At 47.8% G+C, this 17115-nt stretch overlaps 1 non-coding gene across 1 annotated transcript; it reads left to right on the top strand.

Annotated features, from left to right (window-relative positions):
* Window positions 1-1964: 1964 nt before the first annotated feature.
* LOC119854113 lies at window positions 1965-2070 on the top strand. The gene has a single exon (XR_005292353.1). It is a non-coding gene; the product is annotated as a U6 spliceosomal RNA (small nuclear RNA).
* Window positions 2071-17115: the final 15045 nt, after the last annotated feature.

Raw genomic sequence — 17115 nt, forward strand, 5'->3', positions numbered from 1 at the left:
TCCCTGTATGGTACTGTTGCCTCTCTTAGCCCAGGCAGTTAGTCAACGTTCAGAGCCTTGCTGGGCTGTTTCCATGAGAAGGAAAATCAGAGATTTCTCTGCTAGAATCCTGTACACAAAGAATGTACCAAGTCCTGCTTCACTGCACACAGCAGGAATCACACAACAGGACACAGTTTCCTACTTCACAACTGGAAGCCTGCCTGTCCAGCCAGCTGCCAAAAAGCTCTCTCTTAAATCCATGCTACTACTAGTGCGTTTCCTGCTTTCCGGCTGCTGTCTCTTAGGCTTGGTCTACACTACACAAACTAGGCATTCAGATTAGTTTTAGGCTATCACTAAACAAAGGACATGTTCCCTCACTGAGCCTGAATGGCTAGCACACCCATCAGCATCAGTGAGGCCTGATTGCCTACAGATGAAGGCCACATCTGCCAAGAATCACTCACCCGCCAATGTAACAATACATAAGTTACACAGGGCAATAAAACAGCTTGATCTCTGACACATGGGCCTGATTTCCCACTGCTTTGCACATGGCTTAGTAGTTGCATCCATAAAAGGCTGGCAGTCAGAAAAGTAGCATCTCACATGCATTGTCCATGAGTTTGCACAGGTTGAAGTGACAACACAAGGTGCCAGGCAGTGGGGGAATCAGGCGCCATCACAGTATCCGTAATGCCCCACTGTGATGTGGGCAAAGGATGGTGGCTTTGAGTGTGGCACAGATGAGAGGATCAGACTCACTCCTAGGGCACCCTCTTCAGAACAGCAAAAGGTCAGAACCGTGCACAAAAATTGTGTTGCATTTCGCTTAGTGGCAGATATACATCAGATACTTGTGTGCACAGGTGAAGCTATTTGCAACTTCATTTACATGTGCAGTTGTGACAATTGTGTGTGACAACTAGTTGTACAATTGCACATGCATTGTTCTGCACAACTCTGGGATTTTAATGTGCTGACAAATCAAACTCCTAAGGGACAAATATCCTGTCTTCTTACCCAGGACATCAGTAAAGACAAAAGGTAAACAGAGAAAAACAGAAATTCAATGATAGACAAGCAGATTTTGATTTAAAAATCTAACACCAGAACCGCCACTGGTATAAAGCGGCCAGTGTGACTTCACTGAAGTCAGAAGCGCTATGCTGATTTGTACCAGCTAAGGATCTGGTCCCAAGACGTACAGTAACAGATAATTGTCCAGTTGCAGGCCTGTACAGACTGAAAATGTCCCTCTGAAATGGAAGTAGGGAAGACACACAGATGGCTGAAACATGGTAGCAGCCATTAGATCTGTAGGACACTGAAGTACAGCTCACCTGTGCTTTGAAGGCAAGTTCTTTGCTTATATTACAGCTCTTCACTCTGGTGCAGGATGATGTTGGGAGTCAGAAAGCCCTGCTTCTTAGCAACCCTTGTATGTATCACTTGCACATCGGCAGTGGAACCAGGAGACCGTTGGGCGGTCATTTTTGTTTGATTAATCAGAGCCATTTCTTGAGCATTTGTTTCAGAGAAAGGTCCACATACTGAAAATAAATCTTAACATATGGACTCTTCTCCTTTTCTTCACCTGGTCACATATGTTTTATTTCTCTTCAGCCCATCTCTGCTTGGAAACAGAGAAAATGAATTAAGTAGGACATCTTGTACCTATCAAAAGTGAGGGCTTCAAAGGATCCATGATCTGTGTGAGGCTATGCATGACGTGTGTAGCAGCTGAGCAGCGAAACGCAGTACATGTTCAATTAATTTGATCAGAGTCCCAGTCCTGAGAAATGTTCTTACTCAATATGGAGATGAGACTCTTAACTCTGAATGACCCTGACATGCACAAACAATGCTGCCTATTAATTAGACAAATTATGTAGCTACGCTTCAATGTACAATTTTCAAAATGAGTTTTGTGCATGCTGATACTCTGAAATTCTGCTCTCCACCTCCTTTACACACACAAATTGTTAGCTTAGGAGAAGAATTACTAAAATTGGAACGATACAGAGAAAATTAGCATGGCCCCTGCGCAAGGATGACACGCAAATTCGTGAAGCGTTCCATATTTATGGGGGGAGGAATAGTTCAGTGGTTTGAGCATTAGCCTGCTAAACCCAGGGTCATGAGTTCAATCCTTGAGGGTGCCATTTAGGGATCTGGGGCAAAAATTGGGGATTGGTCCTGCTTGGAGCAGGGGGTTGGACTAGATGACCTGTTGAGGTCCCTTCCAACCCTGATATCCTATGAATTCTGAGCTCCATTTAAACATGGGTCTTTTCCATCTCATGGTATTTACCTTTACCTTGTCCACAATACTTCTGGTATTCCATACATTTCCAATGGGAAATGCAACCAACACCACAGTAAATTTAACTACTGCAGGAAGTATCATTATTAATAGAAACTGAAAGGCCCTGACTGAGATAAGGGCCCTGCCATGCTAAACATCATACATAGACAGAGGCAGAGACCGTCCCTGCCCCGACAGCTTACAGGAGAAACAGACAAGACGGACAAAGGAAGGGTTAGCATCATCAGCCCCATTACACAGACTGTGAACTGAGAAATGGCATGAATGCAGAATTGCAAAGTCTCAAGACTTTATTGTGGGTCACATGATATCTGGGTTTTGTTTTTTTTTAAAGCCCCAGGTCCCAAAGTTAGGGGATTATATGAAAATCTCAGCCTTCTTTTTAAGTTTCTAGCCTTCATATTTGCAGAGAAAAGCTTGAAAACACGACCCTGAAAGGTTCAGCAAACAGAAGGCCAAAAAAAAAGTATTTTTGAGGTCTCATGATTTTTAAGCCAATCTTGTGATTTTTGGGAGAGCCTCACTCATGACTTTTGAGCTCTTGTGATAGGCAATGCTGCGGTCACAGTTACACAGGGAGTTTTTGGTAGAACCAGAAAGAGAACCCAGGTTACGTGTGTCCCAGAGCAGCGCTTTAACCTCCAGGGCTTCCTTTTCTAAATATGCAGTTTTTAAATGGTGGGCTCTGTCATTACATACTGACCAATCAGCATTCAGCCCACCCTTGTAGACAGCCTTCTTCCCAAAGCAGCAGCACTCCTCTTTCCGTGAAGGCAGCATTTTGTACCCAAAATGAGCTCTCAACTTGCGGTACCACACTCAGATCAGAGATGCTGTCGATTTGAGGTCAGGCAGCCGCTGACAAAAAACTCGAAATGATTTTCCCCAAATTGAGAAGATATGCAGCATCATGGGAGAAATACTGTGGTGTGAAGCTTCTGCCAAGCTTTGTGATACCGCCGGCAGTCAAAGCAGAGAAGGGCCAGAGCTGTGACATTCTCCTCTGAATCCAGAGTCAAAGATTTGCACATTTCCACAGGGCTTGAACTTGGGTTTTGGTTCATCCCGATGTAGAGAAGGAGGTTGTGGCCACACTCCCTGGAGAACGAACCAGGGGCCGCTGTGTAAAACACCCAGCAAAGATGGCTTAAAGCTCACAGTACCGATTCCGCTGCTGCTCTTGGCAATACTGCTTCCCTGCTCTCACTTGCTCAGGGAGGCAGCAACCCCGGTGTGCTGAAAACACAGTTGAGGAGGGACACAGTTCCCCTGCCCCACACCCTTTCCATTTGCCACCTCTCCTGGGACACTGGCAGCAGGGAGGGCATGAGACTTAGGAGCCCCTACGTTGGCTCTCCTCTCTAGGCCATATTACAGCAGCAATATGGTACCAAGCCACCACCTCACACTGCGGGAGTGGGCTCAGTGGCTGAGCCGAGCCCTGAAGCGTTAGCACAGCCACCAGCTAATTTCCTTACGAGACATGCAGTTAAAGCTGTGAGCAGCGAGTTCCCCCAGAACACGGTTAAATGGCTACACAGTCTGTTTCATTTGGTGCATGGCCCATTTGGACTGGTACTTTATGCAGAACAGGGGGACCACAAATCGCAGGCCTTCTAAGAGAAAGAAGTTTAGTACAGTACATTAGAGACAAATTAAATTACCTGCGCTGACAAAAATCCATGAGCAACACTGTACAGTCAGGGTCCAGATACTCTGGGGAGAACAGGAGGGTTGAACTCCCAAAAATATACAACTCAGATCAACGGATTGTACGCCATATTACTGCACTCTAAGAGTGCATTGAGTAAGGGCGTTTATGAAAGCCTGGGATGCACTGGTGATTAACATCACTGTGCAATGTCTGTATTAACTCTATGTGAGGAATTATGGACATTCTCTGATATGATGCTTTTGGCGGTGAGTTCTCTACTTAGATTTCACCAATCAAGTGTAAACTTCTCAGGTACTATAACAGCCATAACATGGAGTCTGAGACAGTCCCCTTGGGCACTCTGATCTATCTTGCCATCCAGGTGAGCTTTTCTTTGTGATGGATGGTCCCTTACCTCAAGGATCACAGCAATATTCATGTTACTTCCAGAGCCAAAAGACCAGTTACATACCCCAGTTCAACTGCACCTTAGCTCTCACACCAAAGATGCTTGTAGCCAGTCCTATAATAAACCGTATAAAGAGTTATTAAACAGGAAAAGAAAAAAAAAGTTATTTACAAGGTTAATGCAGGTAAACAGACACACAAATGAGTTACAATCTTAAATTTCAAAAGGTAACAGCAGGCTGCTATAATCAGCAAGCTTTGTACATCCTTTAGGGCTAACCCAGGCTAAGCAGCTGTGGGGGGTGAGGTGAGAAGATCCAGTTTCTTATGCCTAGCAAACCCTTGGCCCCCAGAGTCCAGGCAGCATAGAGCTAATCAATTCTTTTGTGTTAGGGGTTTCTTAAACCCCCTCCTGCCATGGGCTCTGAGCTGCAGCAGATGGGGGAAGTCCACTTGCATGACTCACCTTCATGGTGGAGAGAGCAGAACAACAGGCTTTTGTCCTCTTTAACGTCCCACAATAATCTGTCTGGTGACAGGCCCTTTCCTGTGGTGAAGGACGTAACACCTGCGGTTACTGATCAGCCCTTCATACTAACTAACATCTCTCTCCTGTCTGATGATTTATACAGTCACAGAGGCTCACAGGACAACCCCCGCTCAAATATTCCCTTACAATATGGGGTACAGATGTTACAAGTGAGATTAAAGCTGGCAGCAACTCAAAAGCTTTCAATAAAGTCTGAACTCTAAACACAGTCTTACCATTCTGATACCCATTTTAACAACACAGGTGAGCCAGACTGGGTCCAGCCAGGTACTGACAGTGTTCGATTGAGACATGAGCACCTTGGCATGAGCTGGCACCTGGTCTGCCAGCATCACAGGCAGGTGGTGAGGTGACCCCATAGTAGTCTGGGGGAAACCCCAAACACCACTGGCTCAGAAAGGCACAGAGCTGGGGCTCAGGACAGCAGAGTTCAATTCTTTGCTCTCCCCCCAGACTCACTGAGAGACCTTGGCCTAGTCACTTAGGCCTGGGTTTTAAAGATATTTGGGCAGCTATTGATGAAATCAAGGGGAGTCAGGTGCTTCTGAAAATCCCACGAGCTGCCCATCAGCAACTGTAGGCACCTACATACCCTTAAACATCTCACCCTCAGTCTCTGTCCCTTGGTCCCCCATCTATGAAATGGGGTTGGGGATCATTCTTGTGTTTGTCTTGCCTATGTGGCTTGTCTGCTCTCAGGGCTGGGACTGGCCCTTGCTGTGTGTCTGCACAGGGCCTTGTACGATGGGGCCTCTAGCTGCTACCGTAATATAACCAAGCTTGGCTCCTCTTGACCGAGGTGACTGTCGCACAGATCCACTGTGCCCCAGGCTTCCTGCCTCTCGGCTCGCAGGAGAGGGTTTGAGCTGCATGAGCCACTTGCTCCTCGCTGACACCCCTGAGTGAGGGGGAGGATATAGAGGATTCGTGCCTCCTTCACAGAGGTGTCAGCACAGCAAGGCTCTCTCCTGAGAAGGCGAATCAGTGAATTTCATCTTAATTGACTCTTACGGCTCCTCCACGGGATGTGTGTGTTTATGGAGCAAAGCGGACTGGCAGTTAAGTGGGAAATGGCTCAGTAAAGCTCTTCTCAAGCCTGCTTTAAAATAGCACATTAGGGACAAGTGGTGACAAAGTGAAAATTACTCACACTGAGGGTCCTGCTGACAGACAGCGCCGGGTGGAGGGAGCCAGCAAAACATTTCTCCTCTTCTTCAAAAAATACACTTTTCCCTCATTGATCCTGCTGCTAGGCACAATGGCTCACAAACATGAGATACACGTATAGACACACCATGCACACAGACATGCACGCACAGACACACACGCACATGCACACAGAGACACACACCCATGCACAGATACACACACACACCCACGCAGTTGCACACACACACAGATACACACACAAACACACACATGCATACACAGTTACACACGCACAGATACGCACACGCAAAGATGCACGCACACAGACAGATGCACGTGCAGACACACATGCACACACACACAGAAGCAGACATGCACAGATGCACACACACACACAGATGCAGACACACATGCACACATAACAAAAAAGAAAAGAATCTCCTAATTTTGCATTTTCTGATCTTTTTGTACAAACCCTGGCACGTTTTCAGGATTTCCCTCAGCACCGTCTCATTGGCTCAGATTCTGGCTGCTCCTCTGATCAGTGAGGTTTGGCTTTGGCAGCTCTTTCTTGCTGTTACTCTCTTTGTTATTTGTGCAACAGCAATGCCTGTGAGCCTCAAACAAAACTGGGGCCCTGTTGTGCTGGTCTGAACATGCATCTAGTGGGCTTAGTCTAACCAGACACACCAGGCAAAGGAAGTATTACAAACTCCATGGTACATATTGGAACTGAGGAGTTTCCCTAAGGTCACATAGTGAGCTCAGGGCAAACCTAGACTTGACTCCAGCTCTCCTGATGGCCCAGTCCAGTGATTTAAGCATCAGCTCCATCCTTCCTTTCACTCAGCTATGCTCCATACAGCACATGGACAGATGCAATTCATAGATCCTTGAAAGAGGAAGTCCAAGGGAGGCCTCCTCAACAGAAACCTTCAGCTCACTTGGAGAGTCTCCCCCACCCTGCAGGATTCGGAGATATGAATTTGGAGCCGATCAGGTGACTATGTTCATTCTTTATAAATTCAATTTAAAAAAAAAAGAAAAGAAAGGTAGCAAACGGATGCAGGGAGCTTCAAAGAAACCAGACTCCGGGGCTCAGGGGATTCACTGGAGAAAGAACATCAAACGCAATTTGTAAAAGAGGATGAAGATCAATCAAAAACTGTAACACAAATAAATCTCCTGAGCCCAGATGAAGCCTCGGCTGGTAAAACCCCTGGCAGGAGATGAACAGGGATGAAAACTCTACAAGGATCTCCGCTTGGAGCATCTCCCTCCTCATTCCACGCAGGGTGTGGAATGGGCCATGGGGAACACCCCAACCTTCAGGGACCAAAGGCTGAGGTACACAACTGCTCTTGGGATTAGGTACCTGGAAAGACAGTTACTTCTCTTTAGTAAGGCTCTGCGATAACTTACAGTTTGTCCAGGACTTGGTGTAGGCAGAGGGTTTGGTTTTGTTTCATCGCAAGTTATTACAAACAGGGCAGGGCTCAACGAGTCATAGCCCAATTGTCCACTCTGAGCTGGGCCCTGGGGGAGCCGGTCGCCTGGCAAAGCAGCTGGCTAGAAGGGAAAGAGGAAAGTTCTGTGCTCCAGAAGCCATTCCCATCACACAAAGGGCAGGACCACTTCCAGCACCTCTTGCAGTAGCCCAAGAGCTGAATCTGGGCCTTCCCCTAATGTCAGCCCGTACATCTAGTTTACCACCTGGCCTCATGCTTTTCATTTGCTGTCGCCCCACTTTTCCTTCTTCCACGCACACCCGGGGACAAAAACAGATGAAACCCAAGGACAGTACAACTGGCTGCCTGGGCCTTAAGACTGATTAATCACAGCTCTGCATTAGAGCCCCCTGTATTTCCAGCTGATTCCCATCTCTTCTGTTAATTTCCATTCCCTGCTCTGTCCTTTCCTCTCCTGGGACCTGATCCAAAGCCCACTGAAATCAACGGAAAGACTTGAATAGGCTTTGGATTGGGTTCGTAAGCCTTATACAATTATCTGCATTCGGCTGGAGCACGTTGATGCATTTTGGACTTTCCTGCACATAACCAAACACTCGAGTACATTTCCATTTTCCTCGCCCTATTCATCTCAACCCAGCTAAATGATGTCCTGCTTTTCCACAGACCGGGATAAAAGGCATCAACTGAACAAAAGAATGGCCATACTGGGGTCAGGCCAAAGATCATAGAATCATAGAATATCAGGGTTGGAAGGGACCCCAGAAGGTCATCTAGTCCAACCCCCTGCTCAAAGCAGGACCAAGTCCCAGTTAAATCATCCCAGCTAGGGCTTTGTCAAGCCTGACCTTAAAAACCTCTAAGGAAGGAGATTCTACCACCTCCCTAGGTAACGCATTCCAGTGTTTCACCACCCTCTTAGTGAAAAAGTTTTTCCTAATATCCAATCTAAACCTTCCCCATTGCAACTTGAGACCATTACTCCTCGTTCTGTCATCTGCTACCATTGAGAACAGTCTAGAGCCATCCTCTTTGAAACCCCCTTTCAGGTAGTTGAAAGCAGCTATCAAATCCCCCCCTCATTCTTCTCTTCTGCAGACTAAACAATCCCAGCTCCCTCAGCCTCTCCTCATAAGTCATGTGCTCTAGACCCCTAATCATTTTCGTTGCCCTTCGTTGTACTCTTTCCAATTTATCCACATCCTTCCTGTAGTGTGGGGCCCAAAACTGGACACAGTACTCCAGATGAGGCCTCACCAGTGTCGAATAGAGGGGAACGATCACGTCCCTCGATCTGCTCGCTATGCCCCTACTTATACAACCCAAAATGCCATTGGCCTTCTTGGCAACAAGGGCACACTGCTGACTCATATCCAGGGCAAAAATGGATGGATGGATCCATCCATCTAGCCCAGGATCCTGTCTTTCGACAGTGGCCAGTGCCAGGTGCCCCAGAGGGAATGAACAGAACAGGTCAATTATCGAGAGATCCATCTCCTGCTGCCCATTCCCAGCTTCTGGAAAACAGAGGCTAGGGACACCATCCCTGCCCATCCTGGCTAAGACAGGACCATATTGCAAGACAAGAGGCATTAGCCCACCTGTACATCTCCCAGCATCGCCGCTCCAGAGGGGAGAGCAGGGTCTCTCTTTCTGCAACCCTACTAGGCCCTTCCGTCTCTTCCTCCAGCTTCCAGGCTCTTTCCGAGAGTCGGTATATAGAGTTAGCTACGGACAATAATATTCCCTGTGAACTTTGTCCCTTTTTTCACTCTGTATCTATCTGTATCTATCCTCATTTCTGCAAGTAGGCCTGCATCTTTTCTTTGCATAATTTGGGCAAGCCATTTTCCACCTAAAATGTGCACATCTCTTTGCTGCTCATGGTGGGGTCCCAAGTGACCTAGTATTGTTTTCAAAGTAGCAGCTGTGTTAGTCTGTAGTCGCAAAAAGAAAAGGAGTACTTGTGGCACCTTAGAGACTAACAAATTTATTTGAGCATAAGCTTTCATGAGCTACAGAAACCTGAAACCATGTAACCAGGAGCATAATGAATGCCACATACAGGAATATTCCTGTTCACATGTGAATACCTACAGGAACATAGGAATTGCCATATTCACACAAATGTTTGCGAATAGCAAATAACAAGGCACCGTGGACATGACTGAACTGAACAGTGATTCAGAATCTGGATGCATTAATTAATAGTAATTATTCTTATTGTGGCAGCACCTCAAGGCCCCAGTCATGCCGCAGGACCCTATTGTGCTCGGTGCTGTACGTACATATAACAAAAAGAAAGTCCCTGCTCCAAAGATCCTGAATGCTCATTAGTCCTGCTGAGCTGTTCTCAGATAGCTCTGCTCCTGTCTGATGTAGGAATTCTCTGTCTGTGCCCTTTTCTCCTCTACCATCCTTCCACTTGTTCGGTCTCGTCCTCTGTGTTTGGTTGTGGGGTGCTAATCCCCTCTCACTGGTCCGGGGGCCCTGTCCAGACTCGGAATTTTTGCCCTGATGTAGTTAGGCCAATGCAAATCTTCATGTACCCGTCCTGCTCCAGTGCGAAATGGACCTTTCCCTGGGAGATTTACCCTAGTATGTTACCAGGATAAGTCTCATCAATGCAAGTTCCCTTTTACCCCTTGCAATGTGTCTGCAAAAGGAGTGGAAACCAGTAGCTACATCAGTGCAAATGATCCTAGTCTAGACAAGCCTTCACACCCCATCTCTCCCCTTCTGCTTTCAGCACCTTATCTCTATCCTCTTCCTCTCTTCCGAGTGTCTCTTCCTCCAAAAAGCATTTTCCCTCTCTTTGCCCTGTGAGTGCTCCCCTATTCACCACAAGCTCTTTCCTCCCCCTTCTCTTCACCCCCTTTTTTGTTCCTAGACCTCCTGCCACCTAGTCCCTGACTCTGTGATCTTATTCCCAGTCAGCACCTCATCCTCCTTTCCAATGCATCCACCCCCTCTGCTAAGGATGTGGCACCTCCTCAATTGCTTTTTAATCATCAGATGCCAAATCCTGGCTATGAAAATCCATCAGATACCAAATGAATCTAGGTAATGAGACAAGTCTGTCACTTTGTGGGAAATCAATGTCACGGTTCTTTAAAAGCAAAATCCACTTACAATTACATTAGCCGGCCATGCTGGCATATCTGGGCCAGCCCTTTCAGAGTCTGTAATGCAAAAAAGAAGGAATGGAAAGCTAATCTGTATTACACTGTTCAGCCACTAAGTGGCATGATGTATAAAATACCTGATTTAAATGAACCTCAGCCACACTTGGCAGAGCATTAAAGGATCTTAGGATGAACACACCTAGTGTACATAAGCAAGCTCTGTAGCCAGGCCAGATCTGGTACAGAAACATATGACATGGTGTCAAGAGTAAACTAAGAACAGCAACAGAAGGAAAACAGTAACAAAGGTTGCAGGATCTCATCAACATGCCATTCCTCAATGCCCCAGAGAATATCAGCTTAGACAAATCTTCAGAATGGGCAGACTGGAAACAGTATTTTGCAAGATTTCAAATTGCAAACAAACTCCACAAAGAAACTGGAGATATACAGCTATCTTTAATTTATGCTATGGAGAAGCAGGCAGACCATATCTTTAAATCCTTTGACTTTAATTAAGACAGTCACAAAGATGTCTGTGAAAGGGTTCTGGCTATGTTTGACACTTACTTTATATACATATATAAAGATATCTTGGAGCAATGCGGTTTATGAAAGAGCATGTTTTCACCAGGGAATTCAAGAGCCAGAGAAAGATGGTGAATGTTTTATAAGATGTCTGCACGCGCTGGCTGAAAACTATGGTTTTGGGAAAGCAAAACATGAAAATACCAGAGCTAGGAATACATCCGATGAAGTGAGCTGTAGCTCACGAAAGCTTATGCTCAAATAAATTTGTTAGTCTCTAAGGTGCCACAAGTACTCTTTTCTCAGAGCTAGATTGATTATTGGGTTAACAGAATAAAACCTTTCCCAGCAGCTACACATGAAAATTTTAACTCTAGCCACAGCTATACAGAGAGCAAAGCAGTCTGAGCTTGTAAGCCAGCAAAACCTAGAGCAATTTGACAAACTAGAAAAACCTGAAACTAGCTTAGAAATTGTAAACAGATACTTGGAGTTTTATGATCATGACTTTTAACATTCGAGGCAAGGAGAGAGAACTCTCAGGCTAAGTGGGACAAATTCAGCCTATGTGCACAAGGTGTGGAAAAAGTCATATCCCAAGAAATGACACATGTCCAGCCAGAGGCACATGCTGTAATAAATGCATGAACTATGGACATTTTGCAGCAGCTGGCCACACCAATGAGCTCAGGGAGTTGACTCATAGCACAGACAATTAAGAGCCGTTGTTTCTGGGATCAATCACCTGTGATGACATAGATCCTGCCTGGAGAGCGAAACTGAATATTCCTGGCAAGACGATTGACTTTCAAATTGACTCAGGAGCTGATGTCAGTCATCTTAGAAGGGATTTACAATCACCTTCATCCCCTCCCAGAGTTGAAGTCACCTGACACAGCTCTGACTAGCCCTGGAGATATTCTAGATTAGTTCACCACAGAAACAACTGACAAAGACAAAAACTACGCATTCAGAGTGTATGTGATCAAAGACCACAACCTTCTCAGCCACAGAGTGGCAGCCGTGATGGGACTAGTGAGAAAGGTGGAAGAACTCAATAGAGAATTTGATGATATTGGACTTTTGAAGGGAGATCCGGTAGAAATAAAGAGGCAATGCTGAACCACACGGTGGCTCTACCAGACAGACCTTGGAAGAGACTACATAGGCGAAGCATAGGGGGTGCATGCGGGGTCAAGTGTTCCCCCAGATTTCTGCTTGGCCTGCTGCGGGGGGAAGGGAGAGGGGCTCTGTCCTTCTCCCACTGCACCTGTCCCCTGCATGTTCAGCCCGTCTCTGGCAGCCAGGCCCGGGCAGGGAGCGGAGGGGATGGGACCAGCCACTTCTCACATCAGCCACTCGGAGTCACTGCTCTGTGCAATGCAGCAGCTGCCTGAGAGAGAGACCGGCTGGGGAAGGAGCAGCCGTGGACTACCTCCTGCCTGGGCTGGCTGCCGGAAACAGGGGCCAAGAGAGCTGGAGTCCCCTCTCCCCCCAGCACACTTCCAGCGTGCTCAGCCCCTGTCCCCAGCAGCAGGGCCTGGGTGGGGGGACGGCGCACCGCCACCCCAGCTGAGCTCTCTCGCAGGAAGCTGCGGCACTGCACAGAGCAGCGACCCGGAGCAACCAGCTTCAGTGGGCTTCCTCCCACTCCCTGCCAGGCCCGGCTGCCAGGGGGAGCAGCCGAACATGCCGGGACCACGGTGCAGCACAAGGAGGACAGAGCCTGCAACTCTGGTGTGGCAGGGAAAGAGTGGCAGCCCCGGGCGGGGTGCAGGGTGGGGGGCATCGCTGGGCAGAGGAGACACGCGGGGTGGTCACGTGTCCTCCCCTTTAGATTGTGCACCCCCACCCCTCCATCAGGAGGCATGAGTCGTACAAATTCAGAGGACATCATTACCTGGCTGTAGTGGACTATTTTTCCAGGCATATAGAAATGTACTTGAAAGACATAACATGTCGCAGCGTTATCAAGAAACTGAAGTGCCCTTTTGCTCTCTTGGATATTCCAGAACAACTAGTGACAGACAACAGACCACAATTCACTGCTGCAAAATTTAAGTCTTTCCAAACAAAATATGATTTTGATCACATTATTAGCATCCCACATTAGCCACAAGTGAATGGAGAGGCTGAGAGAGCTGTCCAGACAACTAAGAAAATCCTGCAGCAGGAAGACAACTCGGAAAAACTGCTCCAACTTTGGAAAAGAATCTGTCTCCAAAGTGGCCAGACATGAAGAGAGTAGCCACATCAGATAAAAAGGCTAAAAGAACTTATGAACACTTTTACAACAGACTTCACCCAGTCAGAGAACCTGGTAACTGTGTTTGTGTCAAATAGGATGGAGAAAAGGGATGGAGAACTCCAGTTGTCATAATGAAAAAGATTTCAGCACCCAGATTGCATACAATCAAGACCAAAAGCGGGGAGTTCAACAGAAACCATTGACATCTACAGTTTGTTCCTCAAAGAGAACAATCAACAGAGCAAACTCTACAGATGGACAACAAGAAGATGACAACTCAAGGACCCAGACCGACCACAGCCCATCATTGCAACTAATGAACAGCCAGATGACCAAGTTATTATGCATTCAGGTTGTGTAACTAGCAAACCAGTATGGTTCAGAGACACTTAACAGACTGATACGCCGTGAACTTCAAAGAGATGGAGATAGTGTAAACATTGTAAATAGTGGGAATGAAGAACTTCTAATTTCATACCATGCAATGGATTTAGGCTTGGCAGAACTCGATTTTCCTTTTTTTATTATTTCAATGTGTGAGATGCCCAGCTGGTGTAAACTGGTATAGTTCCATTCAAACCACTAGATTGTCAGTTAGCATAAATTGGTCTCTCTCCATTGAAGAAAATGGGGCAGATCTCCAGCTGGTGTCAATAGAAATTAGTGGATATAGTAGGCCAGGGGTTCTCAAACTTCATTGCACCATGATCCCCTTCTGACAACAAAAATTACTTCATGTCCCCAGGAGGGGGGACTGAAGCCTGAGCCCACCCAAGCCCTGCTGCCCTTAATTCCAAAGCCTGGTGGGGGCAAAACTGAAGCCCAAGGGCTTCTGCCCTAGGTGGGGGGCCTGTAACGTGAGCCCCGCCACCCAGGGCTGAAAGCCCGAGGCTTTGGCCCTGGACAGTGGGGCTCAGGCTTTGGCCCTAGGCCCCAGCAAGTCTAATGCCAGCCCTGGCGACCCCATAAAAATGGAGTCGTGACCCACTTTGGGATCCCAACCCACAGTTTGAGAACCACTGTCGTAGGCCAATGAACTCCAGTTAAGAATGTTGCCTGCATGTCATGGTTGATGCAGATGCTCTCAACACCACTGAGCCATCTCTCAGGCCTGTGTAGACTAGCATGTCTGGTCCTGCTGTAACTTGAGACAACTGGTTGCCCAGCAACTTGCATTAACTAACACACCTACAGATGCTAATGTAGACACTCCACAGAGGTTTGCTGCTGGTCATGGTTTGCCAAGGGACCTCTCCCCCTTTGCAAGAACAAGGTCACCTGACGACTCCCTCCATGGGACACAGACCCATCTGCTCCACCTTGGCCTGGTGTGAAGGAAGTCACAGAAAACCCACTAGGCAAAGCTCACCATAATAATCCAGAGGAACCCCCTATGAGGGCTTCCCATGAGGAAGCCTTCCCAATGGGCCTAGGGCTGCCACCAAGTGTCTGCTCATCCCATATCCCTCTGTCCACTACAGGAGAGTTCCTTTAGCTGGCTGGGCAAGGAGGAGATAGTAGGGCATGACATGTGGGCTGAGGGTTGGAAGGCCCTGGTGGATATCTGTTGGTGTCTGAGCAGTCCTTTATAATATATGGGAAGTGCCTACAGACAGAGGTGTCACGCGCTGGATGGGCACCTACAGAAATTTGCGTTAATAGAGTGATTTTCCAAGGCACTAATGGGGGCCAGGCTCCAGGCCCCACTGACCGTTCCTGGCAGCTGAGAGCCCGACAGCCCACTGTGCCCTGGAAAATCTCCCCCTAAACAACGCCCCCTGAGAAACTCCTCCCCTAAGCCAGTTTGCACATGCACTGATTCCTGGATGTACCTCTCCCACACAGCTCTGTGCCTATGGCCGCCTCTCTGAGCAAGGGGCAGCCCTGGGAGGCCTCACGGCTGAGGAACATCCTGAGGCACTATCCTCTTCCCCACCCCACACTTCTCCCTTGCTTCGGCGGGGTAGTCATGGATGATCGGTCTGTAGCGGCTGTCATCCCACTGCTCTCTCAGCTACTCAGGCTGGGGTGGCACTTAGGCTCCACTTCCCTGCTCCGGGAAGGGGTATGTTGACAAGCAGTCATGCTTTCTCCTGGCCGTCTGCACCCAGGGCACCCCATGTAGGGACACCCAGGGGCTCTGACTCATCCTTATGCCCCTGCGTGGGCCTGTGGCTTGGGTCACAGCCTAGGCACAAAGGATTTGCCTTTGGCTTAGCTGGGAAATTTGTTTAGGGAATTCCCTGAACTGGCCCCCTGACCCCAAGGCACGTTCTGCGACAATCCAAGGCCCTCCTTTTCTAACAGCTCAGCCACCGGGAGGGAATCTGCCACTACTCGGCTGTCCACACCCAACAGACAAGAGAGCCCTGGCCAAGCAAACCAGAACCCTGGGATTTATAAACCAGTGTTCCTGTTCCAACAGAGACTGGTAGAAAACGCTGACCTACGAATACAAACCCGTGCTCCTGTCAGGTCTACCCCAGCCCCAGTGTTATCGTCTATTATTTGTCTTGTAGGTCATGTCTAGGAGCCCCGTTCACAGCCCAGGACCTCGCTGGGCCAAGCGCTGCGCAAACACAAAACAAAGACAGTTCCAGCCCCAAAGAGCTTCCAATCTAAGTACAAGTCAAGAGACAGCACGTGGATCCAGGTCGGAACAGGGAGACGATGTTCATCAGCATGCTGGGCAGTGCTCTCGGCCCACCGGGTATAATTCGTGTCCGAGAGAGAAAATGGCTCTAGGTCGCACATACACACACCTCCCATTTTATCTGAGCCACAAAGAGTGAGCAGCTACACCATGCACTTGACACTGGATCTTCTGACCCATTCCAGAGGTTCCCAAAAGTGCTTCCTTCAGCAAACCTATCCCTGAGTTATGTTCTTTTGCAGGATACCACATTGTGCTCGGATATAAATCCAGAAGGATTATTCTTCAGAACAATGGTCCAGAAGTTTCAGGTCAATCTCTCTATTATGACAATAAGTGATGGCAAATCCACCACAGCCTTTTAACAAGCCTCAGCCTTGTCTGCCTGACTCCGAGGTACAGTCTAAGTACTGGAGAGCCCCACATTTCCCACAGCTGTCAAATGTATCTGCTTGAAGTCCAGCCAGATGAGAGGAAAAGAAAGATGGTCCATGTGGATCGGAAATTTTCAGTAAGTGAGCTACAAATGTAAATGTTTATTACCTGGGTTATTGTGGTGCCAACTGAGACCAGGTCCTCAGTGTGCTCGGTGGTGTGCATGCGCGCGCACACACACACACACACACACACACAGAGTAAGAGACAGTCCATACCCCAAAAGGTTTACAGTCAAAAGACAGGTAAAAGAGTACAAGGGGAAACAGAGGCAGAGAAAAGGAAAGAGACTTGTCCATGGTTACTCACCTGCTGGCAAAGGCAGGAATACAACTCTGATCTGCTGACCCTTATTCCAGTGCCATAACCCCTAGACCACACTGTCCCCTTGCTTTGTCACACTGGTTTCAAATGTTCTCGCTGACGTATTGACCAGTGCTGCAGTAAGTGCCTTCTTATGTGTGGAATTCCCCAAAGAGCAAGAGCAAAAGGGACAGTCAGCACTGGACCCACTGTAAACTCCCCCCAGCCTCTGACCTCTCAAATCCTGCGGCCCAGCTGCTGCCGCCCTGGGATCCCCAGAAG

This window comes from Dermochelys coriacea, chromosome 3 (assembly GCF_009764565.3).
Source record: "Dermochelys coriacea isolate rDerCor1 chromosome 3, rDerCor1.pri.v4, whole genome shotgun sequence".
In the NCBI taxonomy this organism is placed as follows: Eukaryota; Metazoa; Chordata; order Testudines; family Dermochelyidae; genus Dermochelys; species Dermochelys coriacea.